General features: G+C 41.3%; 1 long non-coding RNA gene across 1 annotated transcript; it reads left to right on the top strand.

Moving 5' to 3' along the window:
* The first annotated feature begins 19,983 nt into the window (after nucleotides 1-19,983).
* Nucleotides 19,984-20,608, top strand: LOC145068637 (uncharacterized). The gene is made up of 2 exons (XR_013689034.1): nucleotides 19,984-20,128; nucleotides 20,225-20,608. It is a non-coding gene; the product is annotated as an uncharacterized LOC145068637 (long non-coding RNA).
* Nucleotides 20,609-22,384: the final 1,776 nt, after the last annotated feature.

The following is a 22,384-nucleotide window of genomic DNA, read 5'->3' as shown; positions in this document are numbered from 1 at the left end:
GTAACATACAAAAAAATACACTATAACCACACTAAAATACTAAACTAAAGGCTAAGTTAATATCCCGAAGTAATCATGTATCTAACACTAAAAGAAGTTTGCACCCCTATTATTGACTTCAGGCAAAACCTACCATATAGCATTACTTATTGGAGATTCACTATTATACTTTTACAATAAATGGTTTTCAAAGATGAAAATTTCCTATTTCTTAAAGGTTTTCACTTACAATGTATTTTTGGAAAATATAGGATTTTCTAGGTTTTTCTACCACTTATGAATGTAAATTACAGCTCTTCATACTATCGGTTCTAATGCTTTTTATACAAAACTCACACTAAACTCTTATGAACTCACCAGCTTTATGCTGATATTCGTTTTCAAAATAACTTGTATCCTCAGGTCAAAGATAGGCAGGTACAGGTGCACATTTTGGAGAAGGTGGAGCATGCAAGATCCATCTCTTATTTTTGTATTGCTTTTGGTGTTTGTTGAACATTACAAAACACACTTGTAATTAAACTCACTATGTAATGCAACGGTTGTATGTTTCTTGTTTTTACTATTATGAAATTGTGATGATACTGTACATGACATCCTCCACCCCGAAACGTATTCCGCCGTTAACAGTTTTGGGGTGTGACAGATTGGTATCAGAGCATTGTTTATAGTGAATCAAGTATATCAACCTATAAAAGATATACGAACTATAAACACTTCGGGACTAAAACACTCTGACCAAGAATATATACTGTTAAGTATCTAAAAGATCTAACTAAGTATATATATACACACATCACTATAAAACACAGAAGTCAGTATCACCCTAGAACAGAACAAAAGTATTAAGATAGTTGGATAGCACAATTGGGCTTAGAGACATATAGTCACATTTGGGGAATGTAGCCTGATCAACTACGTTTTCCTGGGAGTGACTAGCATGTGCCTAATTTTGGTTGTGGTGTTGCAACAAGTATAAAACTTACCAACACTACCTCAATAATGTTACCATAAGAATACTATAGGAGTATTTTGTATCTCTAAAACATACGTATGTGATAACTAAAAGGGTCGTTACTGGTAGGACAATAGTTGCTAAGTGGATACACCACGGTTACATGTGATTAGGGCACTATAGACTCAGAATCTGTAGCCTTTGCTTCATTCCATGTTCTTGTTTGATTGGGGGTCTGAAGTTAGGGTTGCTTATTCGAAGGACTATCTTGCTTCGGTTACATGTAATCGGTATGCACTACGCAAGTATTGGGTCGACTAATAACGATTCATCCTATAAGTATCTTAGAGTAGTGTGTCTATTAACCTTTCCTTTCCCCTTTCTCGCGTAGATTGCATGGCTGGCTTCCACCATCCCGGTGATCCGTATTATCCAAACCAGGGCAATGGAGGATGGCTCGATGAGGAGTCAGACGATGATCACCCGATCCCTTTGGATGATCATCATGCTGAAGGCTTCTCGGATAGCTCGAGCTCCGAACCAGAAGTTAACAACCAACCTCCTGAAGCTCCGAACCCTAACCTCCGTCCGGCATTTCAGGGTCCCACTCCTATGTGGGCCATATCCTTGCACCGATGGAGCGAGGAGCAGGGTCAGCCCTTACCTTACAATGGAGACCGAAGCTTCTACAACATAAGCCAAGGAGGATCAGCGGATCGGGTTCTTCCCATCATGATCCGAAGGATTGCCAGGAATGTCGAGCAGGGTCAAGCTGCTATTGGTCGAGTTGTAGAAGTGGATGCCAACTCGAATCTCAACACGATTCGCATCCGCCAGCTCGAAGAACCAATGGACAGGACAAGGAGGACCAACGAGGCTCTGCAGCATCAGCTGGCTGCATCTCGATCCGAAGTTAGGGAACTCCAAGCACGCCAAAGGACTCATGATCGACACCTTCAAGAAGTTATGCGTCAGCTAGCGGATCTGAGGATTCTCCCAACAAGTAACCGTCGCGAGTAGAAGACGTCTAGTTACCTCACTCTTTTGTTTAAAGGACTAGCCTTTCCTCTCTATGTTCCGTAGATCACTTGACTGTAAACATTCCTAGCTTAAAAATACTCTAACTAGACCTCTGAACTGCCAACATTTTATTTATGGTTTGAAGTAAGACCTACTGTAAGGTCAATTTTCATGAACTTGTGTCACATCATTAATACCAGTATATTGGCAGTTGATTACTCTATTGCTATGACTCTCATTCTGATCTTGGGTTATGTTGATTTAATCCATGAAACACCTTATTCACATTTGCACTAGACTCTTACTATTGCTATCATTTCTATGATCTTCCAGTGAAAGATGCCTCCACGAAAGCGTCCAAGCAGAGGAAGACTAGCAACTCAAATCTCTCCTCCACCACCTCCTCCTCCGCAGTTCGATCCAGTGCTATTTCAAACAGCTGTGACCGTGGCTGTGATAGCAGCCATGGCCCAAATGAACTCCGGACACGCAAGCGGTGGTAATTCTAGATTTGGTGAAGCCCATCCAAGAGTGCAAGGATGCACTTATAAGGACTTCATGAACCATAAACCTACCTTCTTCGATGGTACTGGAGGAATTTTATCTATATTTCAATGGTTCGAAAGAACTAAAGCTGTGTTTGAAATGTGCTCTTGCCCCGAAGAGAACAAAATCAAGTTCGCTACTGCCACCCTCACCAGCAGGGCCCTGACATGGTGGAACGGCCATGTCAGTGCACTCTCCTTGGTTTCAGCCAATGCCATGGGCTGGGACACATTAAAGGATCTTATGAGGAAGGAATACTGCCCTAGGGGCGAAATCCAGAAACTTGAGGAGGAACTCTGGAACCTTAAGATGGTGGGGACCGACATAATAGCGTACACGGCCAGGTTCTGCGACTTGGCGGCTATGTGTCCCAATATGATCCTGTCAGAGAGCAAGAAGATTGAACGGTACATCTGGGGTTTAGTGTCACCGTATCAAGGAAATGTTCTAGCCTCACGCCCTACCACCTTTGACAACGCCAAGGAATTGGCCCAAAGTCTAATCAACCATGAAGTCTCTACCACTCCAGCAACAGCAACCCCCACTACCACTACACCACCCAATCCATCTGATAGAAAGAGGAAGCGTATGGATAAGAAGAAAGGCAAGAAAACTCAAACCTCCTCCAAGGACCAGCAAATCGTGGCAGTCCATGCTGCCACCACTCCAGCCGCACCTGCCCCGCCAAAAGCTTATAGCGGGAATCTGCCCAAATGTCCCAAATGTCCTTTCCACCACCACGGCCCCTGCCATGATTTGCAGTGATCCAACTGCGGCAGGAAAGGCCATACTGTCCAATTTTGCAAGACCCCTCCCAAACCTATCTCGCAAGTTCCCAGTTCGGGAGTGACCCCGACGTGTTATGGCTACGGTGAAGCTGGTCATTTCAAGAAGAACTGCCCGAAGGCTGTGAATGCTGGGGGAACTGGAAGGCTACTCGCTATTGGTCACAATGAGGCGGTAGCGGATCCCACAGTAGTCACGGGTACGTTTCTTCTCAACAACTCTTATGCATGTGTCTTATTCGATAGTGGTGCAGAAAGAAGCTTCATAAACCAAAACTTTAAACACTTACTCAAACAATCCCCTCAGCCACTAAAAGAAACATTCGTCATAGAAATGGCTAACGAAAAGACAGAAAGCTCTAACGAAATCTACATAGGTTGTACCCTCACGTTAGATGATCACCCATTTTCAATCGATCTTATACCAGTCTCAATCAAAAATTTTGATGTCATTGTTGGTATGGACTGGTTGAGCCTTCATCGCGCCGATATCCTATGCTCTGACAAAGCCATTCGCCTGAACCTTCCGAATCACGAAACCCTATTGATCTATGGAGATAAACCGGGTACAAGCCTTCGTATCATCTCCAGTATTCAGGCTCAGAAATACTTGCACAAGGAATATCGCGCCTTTCTTGCTCACGTTGTCGACACTAGCCAGAAATCGAAAGATCCAAAGGACATTCCCGTTGTATGCGAATTCCCTGATGTTTTCCCATAGGATCTTCCAGGTCTACCTCCCAAACGACAAGTTGAGCTTAGAATCGACCTAGTCCCTAGAGCTACTCCCGTAGCTAAGTCGCCCTATCGTCTAGCGCCTGCCGAAATGCAAGAACTATTCGGTCAGCTCAACGAACTGCTCAACAAGGGTTTTATAAGACCGAGCTTCTCACCTTGGGGAGTTCCGGTCTTGTTCGTGAAGAAGAAGGATGGATCGTTTCGGATGTGCATCGATTATAGGGAACTCAATAAACTCACGGTCAAAAATCGCTACCCTCTCCCTTGTATCGACGACCTATTCAACCAACTTCAAGGAGCAAGTTACTTCTCCAAGATTGATCTTAGATCCGGGTATCACCAGTTACGGGTACTTGAGGAAGATGTTCCCAAGACAGCTTTCCGAACCCGTTACGGGCACTTCGAGTTCGTAGTGATGCCCTTTGGACTGACTAACGCCCCCGCAGTATTCATGGACTTGATGAATAGGATGTGCCGTCCATATCTAGATCAGTTCGTCATCGTCTTTATTGATGATATACTCGTCTACTCTCGGAGCGAGGAAGAACACAGGGATCATTTACGATGAGTCCTGGAAACGCTGCGATTCGAGAAGTTATATGCGAAGTTCTCTAAGTGCGAGTTTTGGATCCGAAGAGTTGAATTCTTAGGACACGTGGTTAGTGAAGACGGAATCCACATGGATTCCTCCAAAATTAAAGCTATTGAGAACTGGTCAGCACCGAAGATGCCCACAGAAATTCGTCAATTTCTAGGCCTCGCTGCCTACTACCGCAGATTCATCCAAAACTTCTCTCGGATTGCAAAGCCTCTCACCATGTTGACACAGAAGGGTGTATCTTTCAACTGGGAAGAGAAACAGGAGAAGGCATTCCAAACCCTGAAGCGAGCCCTATGCACCGCACCGGTATTATCCCTTCCCGAAGGGACAGACGATTTTTTAGTATACTGCAATGCATCAAATCTGAGGCTCGGTTGTGTCTTGATGCAACGAGGTAAGGTCATCACCTATGCCTCAAGACAGCTAAAGACACATGAAGTGAACTACACTACTCATGACCTCGAGTTAGGAGCGGTCGTCTTCGCACTAAAAATCTGGAGACACCACTTGTATGGGACGAAGAGCATGGTGTACATTGATCACAAAAGCCTCCAACACATACTGAACCAGAAGGAACTCAACATGAGGCAGCGTCGATGGGTCGAACTACTCAGTGATTACGATTGCGAAATCCGATACCACCCGGGGAAAGCCAACGTAGTAGCAGACGCCCTGAGTAGGAAGGAGTATTCTGGATGAAGAACCAAGTCATTGACAATGACCATCCGTTCGCATCTATCTACGCAGATCAGGGAGGCTCAGCTGGAAGCCTTAAATCCGGAGAATCTGACGGGAGAATCCCTGCGCGGAATGGATAAAAGTTTGGAGGTCAAGGGTGACGGAGCCTACTACTTCATGGACCGAATCTGGACTCCGCGCCATGGAGGTTTCAGAGACGTGTTCATGAGGGAAGCACACAACACTCGCTACTCCGTCCACCCAGGTTCAGATAAGATGTATCTGGATCTCAGAAAGCTATACTGGTGGCCTAACATGAAAGCGGAGATCGCTACCTTTGTGAGCAAGTGCCTTACTTGCGCGAAGGTCAAGGTCGAATATCAAAAGCCATCAGGACTCCTCCAACAACCAGAGATACCGGAATGGAAGTGGGAGCGGATCACAATGGATTTAATAACCAAGCTGCCCAAGACAACGGGTGGGTTGGATACCATTTGGGTCATCGTCGACAGATTGACCAAGTCTGCACACTTCCTACCCATCAAGAAAATGGACAGGATGGAGAAACTCACAAGAACATACATAAAGGAGATAGTGCGACTGCATGGCGTCCCTATATCTATTATCTCGGACAGAGATAGTATATTTACCTCTAGATTTTGGCAATCACTACAAAAGGCGCTAGGGACGAGGCTGGACATGAGTACAGCCTACCATCCGCAGACTGACGGACAAAGTGAGAGAACGATCCAAACTCTCGAAGATATGCTGCGAGCTTGTGTGATCGACTTTGGTAAATCGTGGGATACACACTTACCTCTTGTGGAGTTTTCTTACAACAATAGTTACCATACGAGTATCAAGGCAACTCCATTCGAAGCCCTCTACGGCCAGAAGTGCAGATCCCCTCTGTGCTGGGCTGAGGTGGGTGACACTCAGTTAGCTAAAGGACGAGTTCCTGACAGCGCCCTCACTGGTACGGAGATCATTCGAGAAACGACTAAAAAGATTGTACAGATTCGTGAACAACTAAAAGACGCTAGGGATCGATAGAAAAGCTACGCAGACAAACGAAGAAAACCCTTGGAATTCCAGGTGGGAGACCGGGTCCTTTTGAAGGTCTCGCCCTGGAAGGGCACGATACGCTTCGGAAAGCGTGGAAAGCTGAACCCAAGGTACATAGGGCCTTTTGAGATTCTCGCCAGAATCGGCCCTGTAGCTTACAAACTCAACCTACCCCACGAGCTAAGCAACATACACCCTACCTTCCACGTCTCAAACTTGAAGAAATGCCTGTCTGACGAGACTCTCGTGATTCCCCTCGACGAGATCGAGGTCAATGAGAGCCTCAACTTTGTGGAAGAGCCTGCGGAGATTATGGATCGGGAAGTAAAACGAACGAAACAAAGCCGCATCCCAATTGTGAATGTTCGGTGGAACGCCAAGCGGGGACCGGAATTTACTTGGGAGCGCGAAGATCAAATGAAACTCAAATATCCCCATCTCTTCGCTTATTAGTATTGTAATACTTATCTGTATGAATTCTAAATTTCGGGACAAAATTTCCCTAACGGGGGGATGATGTGACAAACCAAATTTATTGCCGTTACATAATCCCGTTTCCACTAACGGAATTCGTCGTTATATATTAATTTCTGTAATATTTGGAGTCGTCGATAAATAAATATCTATCTATTTATATTTCCTTGACATTATCACTTTAGTATGAGTAAATATAACTTGTAAGTGTTAACCCGTTTAACCAAACAAAGCTATATTACTTTTAACCACTTCACTCGGGTAAAAAGTTTTAACCCTGTTAAACTTTAGCATCGGGTAGCCGTGTACCGGGTGCAATACCCGAGGCATATATAAAGGAAATGGACACCACTTTGAACCCTTTTTACCACTCATTCACTCTCTCTCTCTCTCTCACTACTCTCTCTCTCTCTCTAGACCCGAACCTGACTCCAAAACCACGAATTCCGGCTTCCAAACGTAAGAGTTTCTTCCCTAGCTTGTTCTAAACGTACTCCATTGCATTTAGCACACAAAAATCATAGGATTTAGTGGAAAACATGGAGTTTACGGCCTAGGAAGCCTCTTAGGCCATAAACACCCAAAACTTGGTCAAAAGTCCCATTTTCCCTTCCTTTAAGCTTGGATACTAATTAAGGAAATAGCCTAGATGAGTTTGGACATGAAAACACAAGTTTTCAGGGTCTAAAAGAGGGTTTACGGCCCAAGCTTGTGCTTAGGCCGTAAACACCCAATTTCAATGTTAAATTGCCCCAAAAACTCATCTAAGGCATGTTAGAATTTAGTTATGATTTAAGGGAGTGCTTAGGACCATTTAACAACTCATTTTGAGGGACAAAATGGAGTTTATGGCCCACGCACAAGATAGGACCGTAAACTCCCTCAAACACAACCAAATGAAGGTTTTAAACCCCCAAATTGGTCCTAGACATTAACTAGAAATTTAGGGGATTGATTTAAGGCCTTAACTTGCATTTTTGAGAGGAGGACAAGAGTTCACGGCCAAGCCTAGGGGCTTACGGCCGTAAACTCCCAAGGAGTGGCCTTTGGGCCATAAACTCCAAGGGATTAAACTCTTGGACTCCCCCGTAACCCCTATTTGGCCTTGTATGATCCCCGAGAACCACTCCTAAGCCCTAAGACCCCAAATCAATGCTAGACTGTCTAAATGTTTTCATAAAAGCCATAAAATGATTAATTCTTTGTAAAATACATATTTCATATGATATTAGGGTCTTAAAACATTCACAAGTCCTTATTTGGTACAAAACGCTCAACCGACACTTTCACCCGATTTACCCGATTTACTCAGTTTCAGGTGAGTTCATACCCCTTTAATGAACCTTTCAAATGTTTTTATATGTTTTGGGGGGGGGGGGGATACAAGTCAATTATACATGTTTATGGAAATTAATCACATGTGATTCACTATCCGTAGTTCAAATCACATGTGATTTACCACTATGTTTTATAAAAGGATTTTCGTTTTCAAAACTATTTCGGATAAATAAACAATTTTCTAAATGTTCCCTTTTGACAAGATTTTTACTAAATAAATTCCTTATAAAATGTAACCACACTAATATATTTATATAAGTAAGACTTGAAGGACTTAGGACCGATAGCTCGCCTTATTTCCTGTTCTTGTTTGATTGTGGGCTTAGGGTAGTTGTTATCCGTCCGATTGTCGTTGATTTCTTAGTTATATATCATATATATTAGTGTTGGATACGAGTATTTTCATTTCATTCAATGTTTAAACCACTAAATTGACAAGAACCATACACACTAAGTTAACTATAATAGGTATAGTTAAGGCCACTATTACTCGCTATAGCTACTACTCTACACACTATAATACACTCTATTACGATACTATACACTAATAAGAGAACACACTACGAGTTATACAAAAGACTACTACACTATAATACAAGAGAAAGCACTAATCAGGAGATAACACACTAACTCACTACGAGATTCTCTATTCGCTACGTACTACGCCTAGAGTTTTCCGACAGGAAGACGACGCTATATGTATAGATCTATACGGGGCAGACACTATTATATCCCGACTGTTAACTTCAGTCCGAGCCGTACAGGCCCAGGGATGCCACTACTTCACTACACTGTGCATGACCGGGAAGGTCATGGGGTCCTCTATTATTCACACTATCGGTAACATACAAGAAATACACTATAACCACACTAAAATACTAAACTAAAGGCTAAGTTAATATCCCGAAGTAATCATGTATCTAACACTAAAAGAAGTTTGCACCCCTATTATTGACTTCAGGAAAAACCTACCATATAGCATTACTTATTGAAGATTCACTATTATACTTTTACAATAAATGGTTTTCAAAGTTGAAAATTTCCTATTTCTTAAAGGTTTTCACTTACAATGTATTTTTGGAAAATATAGGATTTTCTAGGTTTTTCTACCACTTATGAATGTAAATTACAGCTCTTCATACTATCGGTTCTAATGCTTTTTATACAAAACTCACACTAAACTCTTATGAACTCACCAGCTTTATGCTGATATTCGTTTTCAAAATAACTTGTATCCTCAGGTCAAAGATAGGCAGGTACAGATGCAGCATTTTGGAGAAGGTGGAGCATGCAAGATCCATCTCTTATTTTTGTATTGCTTTTGGTGTTTGTTGAACATTACAAAACACACTTGTAATTAAACTCACTATGTAATGCAACGGTTATATGTTTCTTGTTTTTACTATTATGAAATTGTGATGATACTGTACATGACGTCCTCCACCCCGAAACGTTTTCCATCGTTAACTGTTTTGGGGTGTGACCTTCTACTTACCTAGAGACCCCTACTTTCCGAACCAGGGAAACGGTGGTTGGTTAGAAAAAGAACCAGAAGAGGATCCCGAGGAAGTATTTGAGGACGAATTGGAAGAGGACCTTGAAGAAGCTGAAGAGGAAGAACCCGAGGAAGTGGAAATCATAGAGGAAATGGAGGAAGATGAAGATGAAGATGAGTCGGAGGTCATCAATCCTCCTTACATAGCCAGGGTGCCCGCGAACCGTTTTGGCTACAACGGGCCTGAGACCCGTTGGGTAGTAGTGATCGAGAGGTGGAGCCGTCAACAGCGACATCGATCACCATTTGGCGATCAACAGGGTTACTACGACCTCTATCATGGGGGATCGGCTGACAGGGCCCTCCCAGTCGTGATCCAGCAAATCACGAACATGGGGGACCAAAATAGGGAAATGGAGGATTGAGTTCAAGATCTCAATGTTGTTGCAAAAGCCACCAATGCGGAGGTAAGGGAGTTCCAGGAAAGGCATGCGGCTCTCGAGGAGAGAGTGATCGCGGCTGAGCACTAGATTGTGGAACTACAAGGTGCCTCGACTTCGTCTCAAGGGCCACAGGAGACCAGTCGTCATGAGTAGGGCTCATACTACTCACCAATCTTTATAGATTAGGCTTACAAGTATATGTTGGTGCTACACCTCTCTACGTGTATGTTCAATCCAACGACTAAATGATTTCACTAGTTGAAGGATTTATTTGCTATCAAAATCTTATTTGCATTGATGTGATGTAGACCTTCTTCAAGGTTTAAAGTTTTTGAACTCTATGTACAAAAATCATATCAATGAAATAAGTATGCATATTATTTTTCATTGGGGTTGTTATCACTAGATTCATAAACAATACATTTCTTTGCATAGGGTGAGTCTACAACTACTTGGTATAGGCAATAAAGTTGTATCCAATTAAGATTCTATCGGATTAGAAATGGTGATTCCGCTTTACGTCTTGTTCTTTATTTGGTTGTGGACTTAGGGCAGACCCACTAGATTTAACGATCTATTCAATCTTAATTGCATATAACAAGCATACACTAAGCGGTTGTAGAAGGACCTGACATGGATCAAGTCACAAGTTTGCACTCAGACACTACTAAATTCATGAACTCGAAAGTATATGAATATCCAACATGAATTGAATGCAATTACATTAAAAGTCGGAGCAAAATACAGACAATTTAGTTCATTAATAACCGACTTATCACTATTATTAAAGGCTTACCAACTTTTCAAATTTATGGCAGAATTATGCCACCGCGGAAAAATCCTTGGCCTTCCCACAACATACCACCCCCTCCACCACCACCTCAGCAGTTTGACCCCGCCATGTTCCAAGCTACTATAACAGCATCCGTGGTAGCTACAATGTCACAAATTGGTACAAACGGCACTAATGGGTAGGGAAATGGTGCTACTACCTCTAATCAGGGGGACAGTTAGGGACGTTCGAAGGAATGTTCCTATAAAAAATTTTCGAATGGCAAACCCAAATCCTTCAACGGAACCAGGGGCGTCATCGCCCTTATGCAGTGGTTTGAGAACACTGAATCAGTCTTCGAAATATGTGCTTGTCCTAAAGTAAGCGAAGTTAAATTTGCATCTTGCACCTTCACTGAACAAGCCCTTACCTGGTGGAACGGTAATGTGAAATCGTTAATTCTCCCAGTGGTGAATGCGATGAGCTGGGACGATCTGAAGGTCCACATGCTCACTGAATATTGCCCAAGGAGCGAAGTCCAGAAATTGGAAAAGGAACTCTGGGGCCTCAAGATGACCGGATCTGACATTGCATCTTACACGGCCAGGTTCAACGATCTGGCCATGCTATGTCCCGGTTTGGTCACCCCGGAGAGTAAGAAGGTGGAGAAATACATCTGGGAGCTAACCCCCCAGATTCAAGGGAGCGTGTTGGCCTCAAGACCAACTACGTTTAACAGTGCCAAGTAGATAACACAACAACTCATCGACCATAGGGCCAACCATGGAATTGTGGCGGCAACCCCCGATCAAGAAAAATGGGGAAATAACAAAAGAAAGTTCTGGAACAACAAGAAGAGCTAGCCGGCCCAAGATTCGGCCAAGAAACAACAAATAGTGGTGATGCATGCTGTCACTACTCGCACCGCTCCAATTCCCCTAAGACAGTACGCTGGGAATCTTTCCAAATGTAACAAGTGCAACTTTCACAACATCGGCCGTTGTTGGGAGATGAATTGCAACAACTGTAACAAGAAAGGGCATACCGCCCATTTCTGCAAGGCGTCTGCTCAACAAGCCAACCCGGCTGCCAATGTCGGAGCAAGCCAAGCCTGTTACGGTTGCGGGGAAACTAGGCACTACAAGAGAGACTAGCCAAAAGCTAGAAACACAAACACCGACGGTGTCAGAAAGGTCTTGGCCTTAGGGAAAGGGGAAGCAATGGAAGATCCCATCGTGGTTACTGGTACGTTTCTCCTCAATAACTCATATGCATGCATATTATTTGATAGCGGAGCGGAGAGGAGTTTCGTTAGCCAAAAATTCAAACAATTATTAAAATAGAATCCCCAATCACGAAAAGATACATATGTCATATAAATGGCAAATGGAAAGACGGAGAGCACTAACGACATATACTCATGGTGTACCCTCACTCTCGACAAGCACTCATTCAAAATCAATCTATTGCCAGTTTCAATAAAAAGTTTTGACATCATCATTGGCATGGATTAGTTAACCTTTAATCGTGATGACATTCTGTGCTATGAAAGGGCCGTTCGCCTTAATATTCCAAATGGAAAAACTCTCGTCGTTTATGGCGACAAACCTAGTGCGACCCTACAAATCATTTCTTGTGTCAAATCCTAAAAGTATCTCTGTAAGGAATACCACGCCTTCTTAGCCCATGTAGTGAATGAGAAGCAGCAAGTGAAAGACATCAAGGACATTCCAGAGGTCTGTAATTTCCCTGACGTATTCCCAGAAGACCTTACCGGAGTTTCACCCGCACGACAAGTCGAATTCCGAATCGACCTAATTCACGGAGCTACCCTCGTATCCAAGGCGCCATACTGCCTAGCGCCAGCCGAGATGCAAGAACTATCCAACCAACTAAATGAACTATTAAGCAAAGGGTTCATAAGACCAAGCTTCTCACCTTGGGGAGCACCAGTTCTGTTTGTGAAAAAGAAGGATGGGTCGTTCCGCATGTACATTGACTACCGCGAGCTAAATAAGAATACCATCAAAAACCGATACCCTCTACCCCGGTTCGACGACCTTTTCGACCAACTCCAAGGAGCAACTTACTTCTCAAAAATCGATCTGAGGTCGGGATACCATCAACTATGGGTCCAGGAGGAGGATGTTCCTAAAAATGCATTCATAACCCGGTACGGCCACTACGAGTTTGTAGTACTGATGCCCTTCGGATTAACAAACGCGCCTACGGTGTTCATGGACCTGATGAATCAGTTTTGTCGGCCCTACTTAGATAACTTTTTGATTGTCTTCATAAATGACATACTGGTCTATTCTAGGAGCAAGGAAGAGCACAACCAACACTTACGACAAGTATTAGAGACATTGAGGGCGGAAAAATTATATGCAAAATTCTCAAAGTGCGAATTCTGGATCCAAGAAGTGGGTTTCCTCGGTTACGTGGTTAGCAAGGAAGGGATGCACATGGATCCTTCCAAAGTCAAGGCGATCGAGAACTGGTCAGCACTAAGGACACCTACAGAAATCCGTCAATTCTTAGGCCTCACTGGTTACTACTGAAGATTCATCCCAAACTTCTCCAAGATCGCCAAACCACTTACCACCATGACCCAAAAGGGAGTAATCTTCGACTGGGGAGAAAAGCAAGAAGTTGCATTCCAAACGTTAAAACAGGCTATGTGCAACGCTCTGATTTTTTCCCTACCAGAAGGAACCGAAGACTTCGTGGTCTTCTGCGACGCTTCAAACCAAGGTCTTGGGTGTGTGTTGATGCAATGAGGAAAGGTCATTGCATACGTGTAACATCCCAAAAATACGACCCAATTTTTTTTTGTTTTAATAGTAATAAAACCATATACTGATCATCACATCATAAAACCATGTGTCAAATATCTCAACCCATAATAAAATGTCATGAACATTTGTGCCAAATCAAACTATGAATCAAAACAATCTCCTAGGAAAAGACTGAAGCGGTGGTGTTTACGATGCCATCATCCCGAGCTCTTCCCTTTACTTGCAGAAGTACCTGAAACCAAAACTGAAACTGTAAGCACAAAGCTTAGTGAGCTCCCCCAAAATACCACATACCATACATAACATAAAAAGCATCTACTGGGCCTTGCCCACTGCATCGAACTGAAGTCCGGAAATCAACCACGGCCTTGCCCTCTGCATCGGACCGTAGTCCGGAACTAACTGCATCGGAACGAAGTCCGGAACTGACTGAACATACTAAGCATAAACATATCAGCTAACATGGATATGAGCCAATTTTTTTTTGTTTTAATAGTAATAAAAGCATATACTGATCATCACATCATAAAACCATGTGTAAAATATCTCAACCCATAATAAAATGTCATGAACATTTGTGCCAAATCAAACTATGAATCAAAACAATCTCCCAGGAAAAGACTGAAGCGGTGGTGTTTACGATGCCATCATCCCGAGCTCTTCCCTTTACTTGCAGAAGTACCTGAAACCAAAACTGAAACTTTAAGCACAAAGCTTAGTGAGCTCCCCCAAACTACCACATACCATACATAACATAAAAAGCATCTACTGGGCCTTGCCCACTGCATCGAACCGAAGTCCGGAAATCAACCACGGCCTTGCCCTCTGCATCGGACCGTAGTCCGGAACTAACTGCATCGGAATGAAGTCCGGAATTGAATGAACATACAAAGCATAAACATATCAGCTAACATGGATACATATACTGCATACTTCATCAGAACATAGACCGAAACACATAACACCAAACATGCTTGAATCACAAAGACATCAAGCACCCTAACTACTGCATCAGACTGAGGTCCGAAACTACTGCTAATTAAACGGGCCAGAATTATGGCCGTGGACCCATTCCTACTGGAAGGAAGACTCACCTCGTAACCTAGCTACTGAAAGGATTGCTCTAGAATCTGTCTGTTGCGGCTCCGGTTTCACCCAGGCTACAATTTCCATAAGCACCATCAATCAAATACTGATAATAGTACTGAGGGTAAAATGACTCTCTTACCCCTGGTCCAAGTCTTCCTAATTGTCATAGTCAACATTCAGTTGACCTGACTCGTCGAGTTGGGTCGCCAACTCGTCGAGTCCTTACTCTTACTTTCTTGATTCTTCTCGCTACTACTCGTCGAGTTTTGGCACAAACTCGGCGAGTTCCTCTTTGTGACTAACACTCCGACAATCTGTATCCGACTTGCCGAGTTGTATGAACAACTCGTCGAGTTCTCCTTCATCAGATGAACATTCTAGTTGTGACTCGCCGAGTTGTATGAACAACTCATCGAGTCTGTTCTTGAGGCATGAAGATTGCCTTGGACTCGCCGAGTCAGGGCATTGACTCGCCGAGTTTTCCACGAATGAGTCTAACCCTCTAGCTCACCGTGTCCATCTCTCACTCACTGGTTCCACTCGGCATAACTCGAAAAACGGAAAAACAGGGGACTCGCGACTCAACTCGCCGAGTCTGAAGAACGACTCGCCGATTCGTATACATGCAAACACTATATACTCAATTCTACTTGAAACCAGTCCATACCATTCATAGATCTGGGTTCCTAGGACTTGATTAACACGTAAAGTTTCCAACTTTACGTGTAAATAACATCAAATGAAGGTTTTAAGGTTCAAAGCACACTAAAAGAGTAGATCTAGGGCTTCCATGCAAAATGGATCCATAAAGTTGCTAGATCTAAGCTTCTGGAATTCAAACCTAGTTAGATCCGAAGGCTAATCAACTCCATGAGTCCTCTATGCTACTACTAAGGCAAGAAATGGTTCAAGAATAGCTTTAATGGCTTCAAAAAGAGGATTTAAGCATAGAAACAGAAAAGGGCCAAGATATACCTTACTATCTTCTGAAATTCCTCAAAGATCTAGGATCTCCTTCTTCTCCTCTTGATCTACCTTCCTTCCTTCTTCTCTCAAAATCTTCAAAGAACACACCAAAATCACACAAAAATGCAAAGTGGGCACTAGGTTTCGAGAATGATGTTGTGAGGGGTGATGGGGGCTGACTTGTGGCCTTAAAAGTTGTTTAAATAGGGTGAAAACCCTTGAAATTAGGGTTTCATCCAGACTGGCGGACTCGCCGAGTCCGGAATATAGACTCGCCGAGTCGCCAACTTAAACGTGCTCGAAATCTCGACTCTACTCGACGAGTCCAGCTACTGACTCGTCGAGTTCCCCTTAAAACTTGAAGAAAAATAATTGTAAATATATAAATATCATACTAGAATTGGGGTGTTACAACCCTCCCCCACTTGTCTTAGACTTCGTCCTCGAAGTCTGCTGCCGCTGAATCTAGGAACAACTTGGGGTAATGCCCCCGCATCTCATCCTCGGACTCCCATGTCCACTCTGAACCCTTCTGGTGCTGCCACTGTACCTTTACCAACTGAATCACCTTGTTCCTCAAGGTCTTCACCTTCCGATCCAAGATCGCAACTGGTCTCTCGACATAATTCAGGCTGCTATCAACCTGAATATCCTCAATGGGTACTATTGCCGACTCGTCCACCAAATACTTCCTCAACTGAGAAACATGGAAAGTGTTTTGGATCTGGCTAAGCTCTGACGGGAGATCCAACCGATAAGTAACCCGACCCACCCAGGCCAAAACCCTAAAAGGACCAATGAACCTGGGCCCCAGCTTGGCCCTCCTCCGAAACCTGATAACACCCTTCCAGGGTGATAAATCTGAACGCCTCCTATCAGCGTAACTCTTCTGCCGACTCTGCGCAGTCTGCAGTCTGCCACAAACCTGTTGGATCAATTCTGTCGTCTTGAGCACCACTTCGGTGCTTCCAATGACTTGCTGACCGACCTCGCCCCAACAAATCGGGGTCCTGCACTTCCTCCCATAGAGCATTTCGAAAGGAGGTCGATCGATACTCGTGTGATAACTGTTGTTATACGAAAATTCCGCTAACGGAAGATACGTATCCCAACTACCACCGAATTCTAGAACACATGCCCGCAGCATGTCCTCGAGAGTCTGAATTGTCCTCTTGCTCTGTCCGTCCGTCTGAGGATGGAAAGCGGTGCTAAAATGGAGACGAGTACCCATCTCGTCGTGAAACCGCTTCCAGAATCTGGAAGTAAAATGGACATCTCAGTCTGACACCACTGAAACAGGCACGCCATGACGTGCCACCACCTCCCTCACAAAAATATCAGCTAACTTTTCTGCTGATATGCTCTCCTGCACTACTAGAAAAAAGGCCTTTTACGACGCTCATTGCGCGTCGTAAAAGGCTCAGACGACGCGCAAATGCGTGTCAAGGAAGGCCCTGTCATAAAGAGAGACGACGCGCATTTACGACGCTCATTTACGACGCGCAATTACGACGCGCGTTTACGACACGCAATGCGTATCAAGGAAGGCCCTGTCATAAAGGAAGATGACACGCATTCGTGTGTCGTAACCTTACGACGCGCGTGTTAATGACACGCAATGCGTATCAAGAAAGCCCCTGTCAAGAAAGGCCATGTCATAAATGAAGATGACACACATTTTTGCGTATCGTAAATTTAAATGTTTAAAAAAAATAAATTTATATATTTATTAATTTTTAAATTAAATTTGCATTTAATTTCTCATAATAGAAATAAAATACCATATACAAAAAATACAATCCATTGCATAATATAAAATAAAATTTCATACTCAAAAAATAAAATAAATTACACAAATTGTAATGTCATACAAAGAATCATTCAAATGATAAAACAAAAATAATACATTGCTAACATGGGTTATAAATTTCTATAAAACTAACAAATAATCATACAACTCTGTTTCTTACTGGAAAGGAATGTCAAACATGATTACAAGTCTCCCTTAATCTTGATTACTCACCTGCTTAAGTAGAATGTTGTTGTTGAGAAGGTTACCTAGCAACAGAGAAAAACACAACACCTCTCCCACAATCACAACATCATTTACAGAGAAAGGGTTGTCAATTACTTTCATTAAGACTTTCATTCAATCACAAAAATATTAAATAAAAGGGTGAAACAGTAACTTACTTTTGATAAGTTGATCTCCCTTAGAGCAAACACAGCTAAAGCATTGAACAAGACCCTATTTCCCTCTTCTTTTAAAGTTTCCAGAATGTTTAGAATGCTCTCCTTACCTTGTTATTTCAAGTGTCAGGGGGAAAAAAAGCCCTCACTTTTGGTTCCCTATCAGATGCAGCATCAAGAACAGAGAACATGATCTCACCAAACATAATCAATAATCAGATTGAATTATATATTATGAGTAAGTAATAAAGTACATGTAATACAATAAAGTATTATTAAGGAACTTATGAGTTCAAATATTATTTTTTACACTCAGATGCCAAAATATTTTATGTTATTCTTCTACAAGTTGAGAACCAACTTAAACATGAAAGATAATAGTCCATCTGGCAACTTTTGATGACATGGCAAATGAAATTTCTCAGAGATAGAATAATACCTGTACTATTAAAATGATGGCAACCACAACAGGTGGTCCAATAACTACAGCCAAAAACATGCCTTTAATCATGTCTGGAAAGAAAAGAAAGATTGTTTGCTGCAATCATAAATCCCATGTGTTACAAACTTATATCCAAATTTAAATTAAATAAAAAGAGAAGTTGTTATCTCAGAGGGTATATGGTTTGCTAATGTGTTCCCCACAGGGACACGAAATCCAACCATTACTATGTTTGGATTCGAATTGGAAACTGTTACCTGGAATGGGAAACACAAGGTATCAATCATTAATCAATACAAATAATTCAGGGACTGTTTCTTTTTTCTTTTATTTTCCCATCAAGTCTTGTATGGTAAAGTGGCTGAATGGTTAGCAACTATAAAACAGCCCCTAAGACCAAATGACCATTTTACCCTTACATCCCAACAAACAGATTTCATAATCATCATCAATTTTAACATGAGAGAAGTTGGTGGAAAAAATATTAAGGGCAAGTAGGAGAAGGGTTGGTGTTTTGATACACTAAGCTGTCCAGATTAAGTGGTTAACCAAGAAAGCCCATCAAGTCAAACAAAAAAGTATGCCGACATGCGAAAGCCACGTTTCATCAGTACATTATTTAGGGAACCTTTTAATTATGCATTATCTCTAGAAAACCTTGATCATATTTATTGCATTTCAACTTTTATCGATCAAAGTCGATTATATCGAACGATAATTAACTTACACCTTATAAAAAAAAGTTAATTGATGAATCAATTAAAATGCACTCTTTCTTGTTCGGCCCATACATTTTTACAAAAGAGTTTTTTTATTTTTATTTTATTTTTAAATTATTATCACAAACGGAAATTTTGTAGGAAATGACACGTAGATAGCCGACATTGCCAAATGTAAAAAGAAAGAAAGCAACGGGGATGAATCCAGTGGGATGGCAGTACGATTATACACTTGTAGAACACGTATCAGACCCTAATCCAACAGGTGTGCCGTTAATGTAGTGTACATATATGTGTTTGACAAAAGTAGTTTTATTGGTTGTATATCATTGATGGAATTATACCTAGAACGAAATTGCATTGTAAGTCTATAGGATTGAAATTTATGGTAATATGAGTGATTGCAATACTATTATTCGAGGAGTACAAGCTTGTTCCATAGGTACCTGACATAACACAAGGTGACGTGGCATGATAGGATATTCCATTTCCTCCACAAAATCCGTCTCATCAGAGGCCCCACCACCACCACCATCGTTTGCTTCCTCTACCTCGAATGCCTGTTCAAACCAAAACAATAATTTTACAAAGGGCATTTTCGGAATTTTAGTAAGAACTTACTTTCTTTCTAAATTGTAACTAACCTGGCAGACAAGTAGCTGTTTTTGGTATTATAACTTTGACACACGTTCTTTTAATTCAGTAACATAAGTTTTTATGCTTTGAATATTATCTCCACCTGTTGTTTTAGACATCATTTGAATCTTTTTCAGATTTGGTTTGCTTTGTGCAGCAACAACAGGAGGAGTAGTAGTACTAATATTTTTGTCCCCTTCACTCTGTTGATTATATGGAGCCATGTTCTCATGCCCCCAACACAACTTCTTTAAGGGATCAAATTACTTTGAAATTGACCTTGATATTCATCGATTTAGTTACATAGCAAGAAAAGGATTGGATGCATTTCGTGAACGTCTAAAACACGGGATTATGAATCTCGGCTTAACAATTCAGGTAATCTAAATCTAATCATGAATTGTTGATGTACTTTCAAACTATTACAACTTTTTCCCTCCCTAATATTTTTTCTTGTTAAAAAAAAACATACAGGCTCAAAAACCAGAAGAATTACCCGAGAAAATTCTTTGTTGTTTGAGATTAAACAAGATTGACTTTGTCAATCAAGGTCAAATACCCACATTAGTCGCAGATGATCACAATTCCAATTCCTCTTGAAATCATTCTTCCTTCTTTTCTTTGGTAAAATGTTCCTGCCCACTGTAAGTACACAGCTGCAATCCCAGTAAAAAAAAAGGTGAATTTTTGCTTAAACCGAGTTAGAAAAGTAACAAAAGGTAAAAACTTTTCATTGTTTCTTCAATGTCAATTTTGAATGGTTAACGATACGGGTTCATTGTAATGTAAGTTGTTGTACATATTGATGTATCGATTGTTATTGGTTTTGTAAATACAGGATCATTTTCATTTTATAAACTATTGTTTTTAGTTTCATTTTGTATTCTGGTATTTACCTCCATCAAAATATGAACGTGGGGACACTTACAACTCTTTCATCTTGGGAGTAGGGGTAGTATGGTCAATTGCTTCTAGAACTTGGATGTTCCTCCTTGAGCTAGTTGATTTTGGCTTTGAGAGACTAAAAGTACCCCTAAAGCTAAATTTTCCAGATCTGGCAGGTTTTGTAACTGATAAGGGATCTGCATCTGCACTCTCTGAAGGGTTGATTTCTACCACTTGATATGTAAGGGGGATAGAACAGTTATTACTTATCCATTATGGGTAAAAAAAATCATATGATGTGAAAAAGACGAGTCCATCAGATGAAAGCCTCTATAATCAATAACTTATCAACATGTGAAAGATTAACCTTGTTAATTTCTCACATTTAATCAACAATTGGAATATAGGAGGGACACTTAAAACTCTTTCATCTTTGAATCAAATTGAGCCTCATGAAAATAAGATCCTTCATGAACCATAGTTGCAATGACTGCACAAATTGCAGCAATAATCACTCTTAAGCAAAAGAAACCACGTGAAACATATGTGAGTCTGATTATCATAAGCAAGATACAGTGAGAATACAGGGTTCTTGATTACCAGGTTATAAGAACTCGTAGAACCAAAAACCCTATTTCCCCAAATTTATTTAATTATAAACCACGTGATGGATGCAGGTATACAACCTTGCTTGTGGTTTAGAGCATGCTTCCGAACAGATCCATCAACAACTTGTGCATTCAACAGAATTTGGGTAACTTCCAATGCCATAAATTTTTCTTGTGAACACTGTTTCACCATAAAAACAGGTTAAGATTATTTAAAACTAAAAACGCCAACAACACGTTACAAAAGCAACCTAAAATCCATATTTCCAACATTTACAAAGAACTAAATTTGAAATGTATGCAAGTTTTAAAAAATTAGAAAAACAAAAGCCAGAGAAAAAAGCCCCAACATTTGTAGAAAAAGTTGGAACAACTATGAAAGTTGTTGCTGCACAAACTAAGGCAATTGCAGGTGATTTGGAAATGAATATATGTTTTATTTTTCATTTTTAAATTGTTTAATCGTTTTTTTTACAATGTGAAAGTAACAAACATCTATCATTTTCATGAATTTTTTTTTTAATTTGCAGATAAGATAAAAAAACTGGGATAATGTTTGGGCTATTGGAACTGGAAAGGTTGCTACCCCGGCTCAGGCTCAAGAAGTAAGTAGAAGGGTATTTATGTCTTTTTCGATTTTATTATTGTTGAAAGATTGAAAACCTTCTGAAACAGGGCTTCCAGAAACCCATGAAGACAATTCCTGTAAGGAAGAGACTGGATAACATGAAAAAGAGAGAAAAGACTATGAGAAACAAATATACATACCTTCTGCCTCTTGGGTCTTTCATTTTCCTCTTCCAAACATGAGATTTTGTTCTCCAGCTCATGTGTGTATAGCCACCAAGGCTTAGGGTTTTCCAAATACATGTTTGTGTACAAAATGAAGAAGAATACAATGTTATAAAAATAAGAAACTATTCCAACAGCATTAAGATGTAAATAAAAAAGTTATAGAGTGTGCATACTTGTGGTGTTTTCAAGCTCTTTTATCATCTCTTTTGCTTGTAATTCAGCAGCTTTTTGTCCTGCTTCAGCTTCTCTTTTCTCTATACGAGCATGAGCTGAAGCTGAAATGGCAGCTTCTCTTTTCTCTACCTCTCGTTCTAATGTCTCTACTCTCTGTTCAAGAATCTGCACC

Source organism: Lactuca serriola, chromosome 1 (assembly GCF_051521515.1).
Source record: "Lactuca serriola cultivar US96UC23 chromosome 1, Lser_US96UC23_V15, whole genome shotgun sequence".
In the NCBI taxonomy this organism is placed as follows: domain Eukaryota; kingdom Viridiplantae; phylum Streptophyta; class Magnoliopsida; order Asterales; family Asteraceae; genus Lactuca; species Lactuca serriola.
The sequence above is the reverse complement of the archived record's forward strand: the minus strand, read 5'-3'. Positions and strand labels throughout refer to the sequence as shown.